The 12,652-nt window shown below is 35.2% G+C and overlaps 1 protein-coding gene across 4 annotated transcripts in view; it reads left to right on the top strand.

Annotated features, from left to right (window-relative positions):
• The first annotated feature begins 433 nt into the window (after positions 1 to 433).
• Positions 434 to 12,652, top strand: part of LOC105443208 (hyalin-like) — a 30,527-nt gene continuing 18,308 nt past the window's right edge. For all 4 annotated transcript variants that reach the window (XM_030977218.1, XM_030977224.1, XM_030977212.1 and 1 more), the window contains exons 1-4: positions 434 to 541; positions 3,913 to 3,934; positions 5,915 to 5,979; positions 11,351 to 11,406. The gene's annotated coding sequence lies outside the window, so the exon portion shown is untranslated. The remainder of the gene's footprint in view (positions 542 to 3,912; positions 3,935 to 5,914; positions 5,980 to 11,350; positions 11,407 to 12,652) is intronic.

A 12,652-nucleotide genomic window follows, 5' to 3' on the forward strand; every position in this document is an offset into this window, starting at 1 on the left:
CACCTCCCATAGGCATTACACGCATATTAAGCAAAAATCTATTGACGTCATCAAAATGAATAAATATTGGTAATAATCTTGTGAAGAATCGTCTCAGCTACAACCTATCAAAATTTAGAACAAAATTGATAAATATTTGCAGAGATACAATCAGTTTCCGTAAATATGTTGACGTCATAATATGCAAATTCGTATTTGATAATGGTTTATATAAAGAAGAACGCATTATGGTCTATCCATATTCAGGTAGCCTTGATCTTTATGGAACTATGGAAGATAGATTGAGAACAATAACCATTCATTGCCCCTGTTTAATAACCAGTTACACCTTTGACTCAAATTGATTTGTTTTCCTTTTATTATTTGCTCTTTTGAGGATACCGTAACTTGTAGTCGCGAAAGTCTTTAGGCCCAGCGCAGCATGCATGCAATTGGCAACGGCACGCAACAGACGCGTAAGACGCCATTAGAAAATTATCTATGACAGAGCATAGACCTACATTTCATGAGCTGAAGTCACGTCGCTAGACACTAGTACACTGTAAGTTTAACTTTAGTTCTTAACCCTCCTGTTAGTTACATAACGGATTGTGAAAATCTAGCATTCTAGGTTACCTGAAAGTGAAATCTGCCTCTGCAGGCTCTGGATTCGGTGTTTGTTGTGAGTTTTTAAGACGGCAACTTGCCCCAACTTTCTCATCTTACTCTTACCAGCTTACTGTCTTAGACCGAAAATTTCTGTCTCTTTTAGTTTTATTTTGTTCGTTAGCCTCTGCTCGGATTTGGGCACACTGCATAGTACATTAGCTGCATTACTAATAACTATACTAGCTGGCCTGGCTGTTTACTATTATTAAAACATTTCAAAAACCACTGTACAAAACTCAATTGAGTTCACTCGAAATCGATCTAGAGTAGCGGCTCCGGTGTGCGGCCGTCCAGTGGGAATTGCCGATTTTATTTTTTATGCAATTACTCACAGAATGCTTCAATACCGTCAATGGAGAGCTCATATATTTAGTTATTAAATAGAAGGCACAAATAACGTAACTGAACCACAGCGTGGTCAGTAGGCCTACTGTCCACTTTAGAAGACGTAAAAGTTGCCCGGTGGGCGGCCGTGCGTAACCCGGTTTGTGGCACGCGTACGTCACAAAGCTTTATGCGCTACGTCACGATCAAAGCATATACCAAATTACTACGGGTAACCCAAATTCTCATGTTTATCTGTTGCTACGGTAAATTTTTCAAGTTTTAAACAATTTCACCTTTTTACTGAATGGATCATCCCATACGGGGGTACGTACTACTAGAAACTATCGGGTCATAGCGTTACACACATCAGCACACATACCATCATACACGATCCCGCATGTTATGTGTGTATTAACACCCCCCGCCACAAACCAGAAAATCACGTAATTACGTGCCGGTTTGGGGCCACCCCATGCAACTGGCCATGCGGTGGCACAATCAAAATATCTGCGATAGGAGACAGACCACAGCTATCATACTTCCACAAAAACATCAAATTTCACCTCCAATCGGACAAATAGAGCTACAAATACAATATTGATCTAGTCATGCCTCGATCTCTTAACTTAAAAGTAAGCACCTGCTGGAATTTTCATCGCCGACTGGTGCCGTAGATTTCCGACATCGCTGACGGATACTCCGTACCGACAGGAGCATCTGCTACGGCAGCGCAGCGCAGAACTTACCGGGGAATCCATGGTAGATTTTAATGATTATTATCGAGTCATTTTTATTTTATTTTGAAAACTGATACCCCTGGCCGCAAACCGGAGACTCTAGATCTAGATCTAGAGACGAGTCTATTTTAATTTTAAGTGAGATGTGTGTGTGTGTAGATCTAGTTGGGTTTTTACAGATGCGTACCATTTACGTCTGGGGACCACTATGACCATGGGGACCAACCTTTAACGTCACCATCCGAAAGACGTGACTCAGTTTCGAACCTGCGTCCTCGGCTGAATCAGTTTGTAACTTCCATTTTTAGCTGGATTACAGCCTACAGACGCGCACGCCACAAGGCCCTGTTAAGAGAGGAATATCATGATTTTGGTATCAGAGAGAGGGCCCCCACTTATTTGACTTATTTGACTAAGTGCAACTTAGCCCCATCTTCCCCAGGGGGGGGGGGGGGAGGGGGGGCTTTAGAAGTCCCCCCCCCCCCCTCTACATTTTTTAATGCCAAAGAATCTGGCGCTAACATTTTATGACTTTTCTCTTTCGAGTCTTGCACATCTTTTGAAATAAATTTTTCGAAAATTGTACCCACTGTTACAAAAATCATGTGACCTTTTGTCTTTGTATGTCAGCCCGAAAATCGCTCATTTGTTGTGATTTGTGTACAAAACATGGAAATCTCATTTTTCCAAAATAGAGATAAAACATTGGTTATTTGGTCTTGTTTATAGTTTAGGTGTTTATTTTGGAGTTCAAAATAGACTAGTTGAATTATAGTTAGAATTAAAATAAAACAATAAAATACATAAATTAACAAAACTAAGAAATACATTCAAAATTATCAAATCAATATAAAACATGGGCGCCGCCTTTCCGGTGACGGCGTAAACATCGACAGTTTTGATATGATTTTAAAAGTATAAGATCTTATTCAATGAAAATTGGACTATTAGGGTTATCAAGTATCCCCAATCATGTGACAAGAATTTCAGGTCACAACGTCAAGGACAAAGGTCTCTCGATATGCCTCTCGATCAGCACGTAGTACAGTGCTAGAGCCTTGGGTCAATATGCATTAGTATTGACCATCTATGCTTTGCTGGAGTTGATTCGGGTAGGGTTGGATTCTCGGAGCCAAAAGTCCAAATCAGAGGCTAACAAACGAAAGAGACAGAAATTAATTTCGGTCGATAAGTACAACTTTCTGTACTGTTGATAAAAGGTCTGATCAGCTGTATACTGTAGTAGTAGTACAGTACTTTACCCAAGTGCATACAACAAAAATGAGGTTTTATTTGGACTTGTCATCTTTAATCACAAATTTGTATAGACCCAATATCATATTGTCAAAGGTGCTGATGGAGAGACCGTCGGTGTAACAAGGCACTGGCTGTTTTTTTCTCGCACAAATTATATTATTTTTGTATGATTACGGCACCTGTCCAGGACAAGCACCAGCACACAACACATAATCTTCAGGATTGAAGGACACAGATTACTTTGAAGTTTGATTGCCCGATTGGAACAACAAATGTTAAAACCATAATGTTTTTGTTTTTTGATTACCGGTATTCACAAATTGGATACCCATAGAAAACACTTGAATTGTGGTTTACCGGTAATTAATTGAGGGAAAGGTATAAATCTGAACATATGCACTTCAATTACTTACTCCTTGCATGGTGCATGATGGTAAAATACAAAAATTTGCAGTAGTGTGTGCTTCTTAAAAATAACAGCTTGCATGTGAAATGTGCAAGCGGTTGTTTTTAGGGAGTACATGTAGGTGTGCTAAAGTGGGACTTTTCAAAACACAAGTGCTTTGACTTGTATAACATGCAGTCATGCACATATGCAAAATTCAGTGGCATGACCTGGCCCTGGGCGACTGAAAGCTAAGTAAGGAGGCACAATTCATCTTTGAGATCATTATATGAACATTTTGAAGAAAAAAAACAGATACTGGTAATAGAATTCAATGTTTATTTCGGAAATAGTCATTATGATTTGAAAAGGTTTTTGATTAAAAAAATTAAATCAGTTTACTTTAAACTATACATTGGTTTTAATATGTACTGGTGAATAAATTCGATTTGATTCAATAGGGTTTCCTTGCTTTTATGTGTACAGATTGTGTTGTAATTTATAACTTGATGATTGAAAGGTAATCATTGGTCTTTTTCTTTTTTCATTCTTCTGCAGATACAGTATAAAGCCAAGCAAGGTGTGGAGAGCGATTTTGCTTAGTTGAAGCCAGTTGAAGTGAAGATTTGTTTATGTTAAGTTAATTACCAAATGGATTTCATACCTTATCATGATAACCTATTAGTTTGTTAACCCGTTCAAGACATATTGACCATTTAGAGAAGATATTTTGCTTAATTAAAAAAATGCTTTTAACCCTTATAAGTTGGGGTGGGGGGGGGGGCATGAATATCCCCCTCCCCTCAATTAAGTTTGCGAATTCAATGTTTAATTCTGAATTGGTCATTAATGTAATTCTGATTTGAAAAGGTTTTTGATGTAGAAAATTGAAATCAGTTAAAACTTTACATCAGTTTTACTATGCATTGGTGGAATATATTCAATTCAATAGGGTTTCCTTGCTTTTAGTTTTACTGTATGTGTAAAGATTGTGTTGTAATTTATTACTCGATGATTGAAAGAATCATTTGTCTTTTTCTTTTTTCATGGATATCATACCTTATCATGATAACCTATCAGTTTGTTAACCTGTTAAAGACATGTTGACCATTTAGAGAAGATATTTTGCTTAATTAAAAAAGTGCTTTTAACCCTTATAAGTAGGGGTTGGGGGGGGGGGCGGCATGAATATCTCCCTCCTCTCAATTAAGTTCGCGATTATTTTGCATCCGCCTTAACCCTAATAAGGCCGGGGGGGGCATTATGGCCCCCCCCCCCCCTCCAGAATTTTTCTGATTATTCGGGAACGCATATGGATGGCGCCCCGCCACTCGCTGACTTTTTTCTTTCGAGTCTTGCGCATCTTTTGAAATAAAAATTTTGAAAATTTTTGAAAATCGGACTTACCGTTGCAAAGTCACGTGACCTTTTGTCTTTGCATGTCAGCCCGAAAATCGCTCATTTTCGTGATTTGTGTACAAAACATGGAAATCTCATTTTTCCAAAAAATAGATAAAACATTGGTTATTTGGTCTTGTTTATAGTTTGGGTGTTCATTTTGGGGTTCAAAATAGTTGAATTATAGTGAGAATTAAAATAAAACAACAAAAACAATAAAATACATAAATAAAAAAACAAAGAAATACATAAGAAATTATCAAATCAAAATTATAGATAACATTAGGAATATTATTCCAAATGGTCTAAAGAATATATGTAGTGAAAACTAATGTTTAAATATGAATAATATATGATTTATGGGTAAAAATGTGAATTGTATGACCTTATTTGCATAAATTACCATAAATATGGAAATGAATGAATTTTTCAAAAAATTAAATTTACCATAGTAGGCCTATTCTATACACTTCACTTGACATGCGTGCAAATTTTCGCGGCGATCGGCCAAGATCTTGCGGGGGGGCCATAATGGAATAATGGCCCCCCAGCCGTATTAAGACCTCAAATAGCCTGGCCTTATTAGGGTTAAGTTGCGTCATGCCGATCGGTGACTTTTTTCTTTCAAGCGCACCTTTTGACACCATTATTATAAAGAAATCAGATGTACCGTAATTTACATGATGTTAAAAGTTCAAAATAGATATACAAAATAATATTGTTAAAGGTCGATGAAAAAACTCCTAAATTTTCATGTGAAATGCTACTTATTATATTCCTACTACTGTACCAACCCTCTAAAATGCAAAATATTCCTGAACAAATTATCAAACACAACTTTATTTATGGTTTTTTTCAAGGTGCAATGTGTAACCCCCTCTAACAGTAAATTCTCCCAACTGTTCTTGTATATATGACGTAAAACATACTTTTTAAAATCTTCCACCACTCAAATGTTTGGATGGATTAGTTTAAAAGGAAAGTAACAAGAGTTCAAAACCTTGTTTAGTGTTTTTCTTGTTGATGTAAGTGTCAATTGATCGAAATTTTACTACACTTGTGTGTCATATTATCTTTTTAAAGTCATTGTTAGGACATAATGTACATTAGTAGTATTTTATATTTGTTTTATGTATATCTTGTTTCTATTTTGTTTCTGCAGATCGTTGAAGTTGGTTGAAGCAGAGGTGTGAGTGATAGCCAGCAAGAACACAAATAAACAGCAAGGTATTTGTACAGTACATGACCTGGCACTCCAATCTGATTTTTGGTGCAGTACCTTTAAATTAAAGTGTTGGGGCCCCCAAAACTTAATGGCAAATTTCACCTGAAATGTAGGATAATGTTAAAGAGACTGCCATTTAACAGAGAAGTATGTTTGAACATGAAAATTAATGAAAGAATACAATATGTGTGTTCTTAGCATACAACATAAAACCCAATTTTGTATTGTTTCAATAGTATTCACCTTCAAACACATGTTCTTTTTAAATCCTTGCAGAAGTGTGGTTAAATGACATTGTTTCTCACAACCTCATAGAATCTAAGTGAAATTTTGCTATATCAATTTGGGCATATTTTTGGTTCCAAACAATTTAGAGGGGCTTTAACATTTTAGGGACAGAAAATTGTTTTGAGACATTATCTCTAAATGACAGTGAGTACATGACATTTATGTAATATGGGGTTTGAACATTGAACTTATACATGTATATTTTTTGGGGTGCAATTTATAACGTACAAAACTACAAAAGCTACAATACATAGTAGCTGAACGACCAATATGCTCCCCGAAATTGCATCCGGGTGTTTAGTGTCCCTGATTCTCCTCAAGAAAGCACCACTACAACAATCTGCAAGATTGCGCATCACTTTAAAACCGGAAGATATCGACCGATGTCACTGCATTCGATGACGGAAACCACCTCCCCATCCAAGATCACGGCCAAAACCAGCGGCCATCATCGTGAAGCTGACATCATATCAACATCGACAGCGGCTGATCGTCGAATTTGCAAAGGAACGGAATAACCTGCGAGTATCTGACTGATGCCAATCGTACTCTCTTCCATGATGCTTTCATCGCAAGCAAGAAATAGAACAGTGAGATACAGGCAGCATGGTCGATGGACTGACGGATCATCGTCTCTGTGAAGACATCACACGGTAAGAGCGTGAAGAAACAGGTTCATGACAAGAACGAACTAGACAACATATGAACACAAACATTGAAATTGAAGGATCATGATTTCCTTCGGTCCTGCATTTTGTATACTTTTGGTACAGTAATATATTCACTAGACATATTTTTGTATTTTGTATTTATTTGGTTTAAAAACATGAACACGTAAAGTTCAGGAAGTGGAACTCATATTGGTTAAATTAAATAAAATTGAATACTGTAAACAAAATTGAACCAAAATATATACACTTAAGAAAAATTCTGGTTACAATACAATATTCAACGAGTGAAGCCAGGCTGGCTACATGTAACAAGACCAACGTGAGGGATGATGAGGAAATTGAGAAGAAGAGAAATGTTGAGGGAGAGGGTGGACAGAAAAAGGGAGCGGAGAAGGAAAGAAAGAGACGGAAGGGAGAGAGAGAGAAGGAAGAGTGCAAGAGAGCAGGGAGGTGAGACATAGAGGAGTGGGCACTCTGCCCCTAGGGCTTTTCCTACCACTCAGAGTGGGATTATGCGGGATTAGGGGTCCAAGGAAAAACAAAATGACACCTTACGCGACGAGGTCACCCTGATGTTGTGAACTGATAGTCTAGGAATTCAGCTCTCGATGGGTGCAAAGAACAACAACAAGGTGAGTTTAGACATGATTTATTATTGTTGAATTTTTTATTTTTTTCCGTTCCATTTATATTTATATTTCAACGTAATAGTAGTGGTAGACCCAGGTGGAAATCATTTTTTTAGGCAGACAAATTAGATTTTCTTCTTTATTTTGATGTATGACTCCACCGTTTGTTCTCGTTCGTTATATTGCACTGCACGGAAGACTAACAGTATGCTCGCGGTGGTAGAATCCTACTTGACATGTTGGTCCATTACATGAAATGAGATCAATCGTTGATATGCATACAGAAGATAGGCTTTCCTCTTTAGATTCTAGGATCAAACCTTCTTCAATATGTCTGTAAGAAGATCCATATCATCTTCCAAATAATCGTCACGCGAGTATTTAAAAGCTGCCATGTCATGGGATGTAAACATATCCTACAATGCATCGCACATGCAAGCGGCTCCTGTTGATCAACCGACCTTGCACATGCGATATGTGATCTTATTTACGAGGCACCATTAATCCAATTTAGTGGATTGGTCGCTTGGGGAGTGCGGCATCGGGGATGGTTCAAAAGACCCTAAACCAGTTTTCTCTACTCTATGTCTCACCTCCTTGTGGAGAGAAAAGAAGAGCGATGAAAGATAGAAAGGGGGAGAGAGAGAGGGGTACGGATCGAGAGAGAAAGAAAAGATAGGGTCTTTTTACATTTTATCTATTAAAGTTCTTCTATACATTTTGTACATACATGCAGTTGTTTCATTTTTACTACTTTGTTTTAAGTGTAAAATTCATATTCCTTTGATCATTTTTTTTGCATTTTTTTCTTCTTCAAATGTCGTGTCATGCTTGATTTGTATGTCTCACGTCCCTGATTTGTTCAATATCTCAGTGAAAAACATGTATATGCATCAACCTTGACAGAATTTTTGTCACTATCAGGTCCCCAAATTACTAATAACTTCACTCAGTCACATTATACACCAGATAAATTTAATACGTTTGTATCACAGAAATTACCTGATACCGGTAATGATGTCAATAACAAATTATCATTTATTGATATTAATTGTAGAAGACTCCAACATAATGTTGATGCATTGTCTGTACCTATGATGTCATTACGTATGCAAGTTTCAATTATTGGTGTTTTGACAACATGGCTAAGGGATGAAAATTCGCAATATTCTCTGTGTAACTTCGATCATTACGACTTTGTGGGAAATAATAAAAGACGTGGAAGTGGAGGAGGTGTTGGTATTTTTATTCGCAAGGACATTAATTTTAAACGCTGCTCTGAATTGGAAATTAATGAACAATTTTTAGAAAGTATTTTTATTGAAATTGAACATTTTAATTCAAATATTTTAATATGCGTTATGTACAGTATAGGCCACCCAGTCATCCAAAGGATGATTTTTTAATGTTTCGCGTTAATGTTTTAAATGTTGTTAACGTGGAAAAGAAATTATTTTATTTAATGGGCAATTTTAATATTGATTTATTAAATGTGGGAATGTTAAATATTTTTTTAACCACTTTATTGCTACATTCTATGAATCTTTTAATAAACGAATCACCTAATGTTACAGATCTTCATTGTTATTAAATAATATTTTTACAAATGATTCTTGCCATATTTATTCTGGAATATTATTAACTGATCTTTCTGACCATTTCACGGTATATTGTATTTGTGATATTGATATTCACAAAAGTACTGTGAAACTGACTTTTATAGACGTGATTTAAACAAAAATAATATGAGAACGTTTTTGCACTTGAGGTATTCAACTAAATGGTATTTATCTACTGATGTGAATAGTAGTTATGATAGCTTTGTTTTTAAATTCACAAAACTGTATAATTTGTGTTTCCGTGTGAAATTACTTTGTTTGAAATATAAGCGTAAAAATAAACCTTGGATTACAAATAAAATTATGAAGTTGAGTAAGAAAAAATGTACACTACATTGTATATGAATTGTATATTAACAATCCCAATGATTATAGAAATGAAGTATAATGGGAAATTCGTAATAAATTGAATAATAAGACTAAGATTGAAAAATAAGAAATACATCATTCAACGAGTGAAGCCAGGCTGGCTACATGTAGCAAGACCAAAGCGAGAGGTGATGAGGAAATTGAGAAGGAGAGAAATGACGAGGGAGAGAGAGAGAGAAAGAGAGGAACAGAAAAAGGGAGCGGAGAAAGAAAGAGAAGGGAAGATACGGAGGGAGAGGAAGAGAAAAAGAAAGAGATAAGGAAGAGTGAGCGAGAGAGAGGAAGAGCGATGAAGATAGAAAGAAAGAGGAGAGAGATAGGGGAAAGAGAGAAAAGAGAGGGCCCTTTTACATTTTATACATAGTTTTGTTTTTACTACTTTGTTTTGTTTTTAAGTGTAGAATTTATATTCCTCTGATCTTGGAAGGAAACAAAATTATCTTCAAATGTCGATGTGTTCAATGTCTCAATGAAAAACATGTATCTGTATCAACTTTGAGAGAATTTTTGTAACCAACAGATCCTCAAGGTATTAATAACTTCACTCAGTCACATTATACACCAGATGGATTCAATACGTTTGTATCACAGAAATTACTTGATGTCGGTAACAAATTATCATTTATTAATATTGATTGTAGAAGTCTCCAACATAATCTTGATGCATTATCTGTAGTTATGATGTCATTACATATGCAAGTTTCAATTATTGGTGTTTCGGAAACGTGGCTAAGGGATGAAAATTTGCAATATTCTTTGTGCAATTTCGATCATTATGAATTTGTGAGAAATAATAAAAGACTTGGACGTGGATGAGGTGTTTTTTTATTTTTATTGAAATTGTTCATTTAATCCAAATATTTTAATATGTGTAATGTATAGGCCACCCAGTCATCCAAAGAATGATTTGTTAATGTCTCTCGTTAATGTTTTTAATGTTTTAAATGTGGAAAAGAAATTATTCTATTTAATGGGAGATTTTAATATTGATTTATTAAATGTTGGGAATATTAATGATTTTGTAAACATTTTAATGCTACATTCTATGATTCTTTTAATAAATGATCCAACTCTTGTTACTGACAGATCTCCATTGTTATTAGATAATAATTTTACCAATGATTCTTGCCATATTTATTTTGGAATATTAATAACTGACATTTCTGACCACTTCTCTGTATATTGTATTTGTGAAATTGATATTCACAAAAGTACTGTGAAACTGACTTTTATAGACGTGATTTAAACAAAAATATTATATGAGAACGTTTTTGCACTTGAGGTATTCAACTCAATGGTATTTATCTAGGGATGTGAATAGTAGTTATGATAGCTTTGTTTTTAAATTCACAAAACTGTATAATTTGTGTTTCCGTGTGAAATTAGTTTGTTTGAAATATAAGCATAAAAATAAACCTTGGATTACAAATAAATTATAAAGTTCAGTAAGAAAAAATGTAGACTATATAAGTTGTATATTAAAGATCCCAATGATTATAGAAAAGAAGTATATAGGAAAATTTGTACTGAATTGAATAATAAGATTAAGATTGAAAGAGGTATCATTGGTATACGATCTGATTAGATTTCGGAGTATGTAAATCATTGGAAATGAAACATGATAGATTTGATGAGTTTGAGTTGTACATGATCAAGACAGTTATGTGAATAGTGGGTAATTAGTTAACATTATAAACCACAATGTGATCGTGTGGGTATTAATCACTTTTAGTGATAGTTATTTCTTTCTTAATTTTTTGTTTTTGTTTTTTGTTGTTTTTCTTCTTTTCAATGTAGGACGAGTGTTGGATTGTTCTGTGTTGGAGTTACTGGAAGGAGGTAGTGGTGTTTAAGTAAGTATAAGGGGACAGCCTATGGTCATATGGTAGTCACTTTTCAAAAAGGATTAATTATGTTATGCCATGTAGTGGCATTGATTTAATCTGACTTATGTTTTGACTTTAAGGTCAGTTGAGCTGATTCTATAGGAAGGCACAAAATGAACAATTGTCAAAGCAAATACTATGATAATGATTGCACATGCAGCAATTTAAAAAAAAATGAGATTACATTGTGAAATGAGCCTACAATGAGATCAAATAAATCTGTTGGCATATAGGGTGAAAAAGTTTTAAACCATGGGATTGTTTAAGGCCAAAATTTGGATGATAGTCATGCATTGCAAACCTCCATGTTGTGTTGAGATCATGGGTCAATTATGTATTTCAAAGTTTAAATTAGGTCAAATGTTATGGCATACCTGCAAGACTAAAGAATAAAAAAACATTTTACACATTGAAAAACCTTATTTGTCAAACCTGTATTGCACATTCTGTGTATACCTCTGTCCGAATAGGGGAAAGTGGTTAGACTTTTGTGACAATTAATCTTGTATATAGCTTTCATATCCTGTCCAAAATGATTTTTACTATAAGGATTACTTGGTATTCTGCTATTAGCCATAATGGCTGGAATTCACAAAGGGGGTTTAGATTTAGACCACGGTTTATGCTTTTTATGGCTATATTACATTGCGCTGTTTACATTTTTAATGTGCAATAGTACCTGTGTTTTCAAGATCTTCACACTTGGTACAAAAATAAGGAAGAATATTTTTTGGTGTTATTTATCAAGGTTATGTTTACATAGACATTTTCTGCTTGACAAGTCAAATAATTATATTGAGGGCTACGGCAATACTGTGGTTCATGGGAAGAAGGAGGTATACCAGTAGACTGCACACAGTTGAATTAAATGAAACATGTCTCAGCCATCATATTAAGCCCATCAATTGTAGACTCTTCCATTGGGTGTTACCAAAATTTGAATAGAATCCATCAAACATGTAAGGAGTTGGTCAAGATGAAAAAAAAGGGGGGGGGTGGGGGTGTTAAACATATAGTGCAAACATGCACAAATATCTTGATTAAAGGTAAAGACCAGTTATGGTCATGCGATTGCATTGTGAAAGAAACGTGGAATCGATCAGAAAAGGTTGATCATCTAGCATCTGGCATCTGCAAGGTTCTGGAATCATCAAAATGATAAGAAATTTGGCCCATTCTTCGTAAAGTTACAAGCACTATACACAGAAAGATG

The sequence above is a fragment of the Strongylocentrotus purpuratus genome, unplaced genomic scaffold, assembly GCF_000002235.5.
Source record: "Strongylocentrotus purpuratus isolate Spur 01 unplaced genomic scaffold, Spur_5.0 spur5_scaffold_1, whole genome shotgun sequence".
Taxonomy (NCBI): domain Eukaryota; kingdom Metazoa; phylum Echinodermata; class Echinoidea; order Camarodonta; family Strongylocentrotidae; genus Strongylocentrotus; species Strongylocentrotus purpuratus.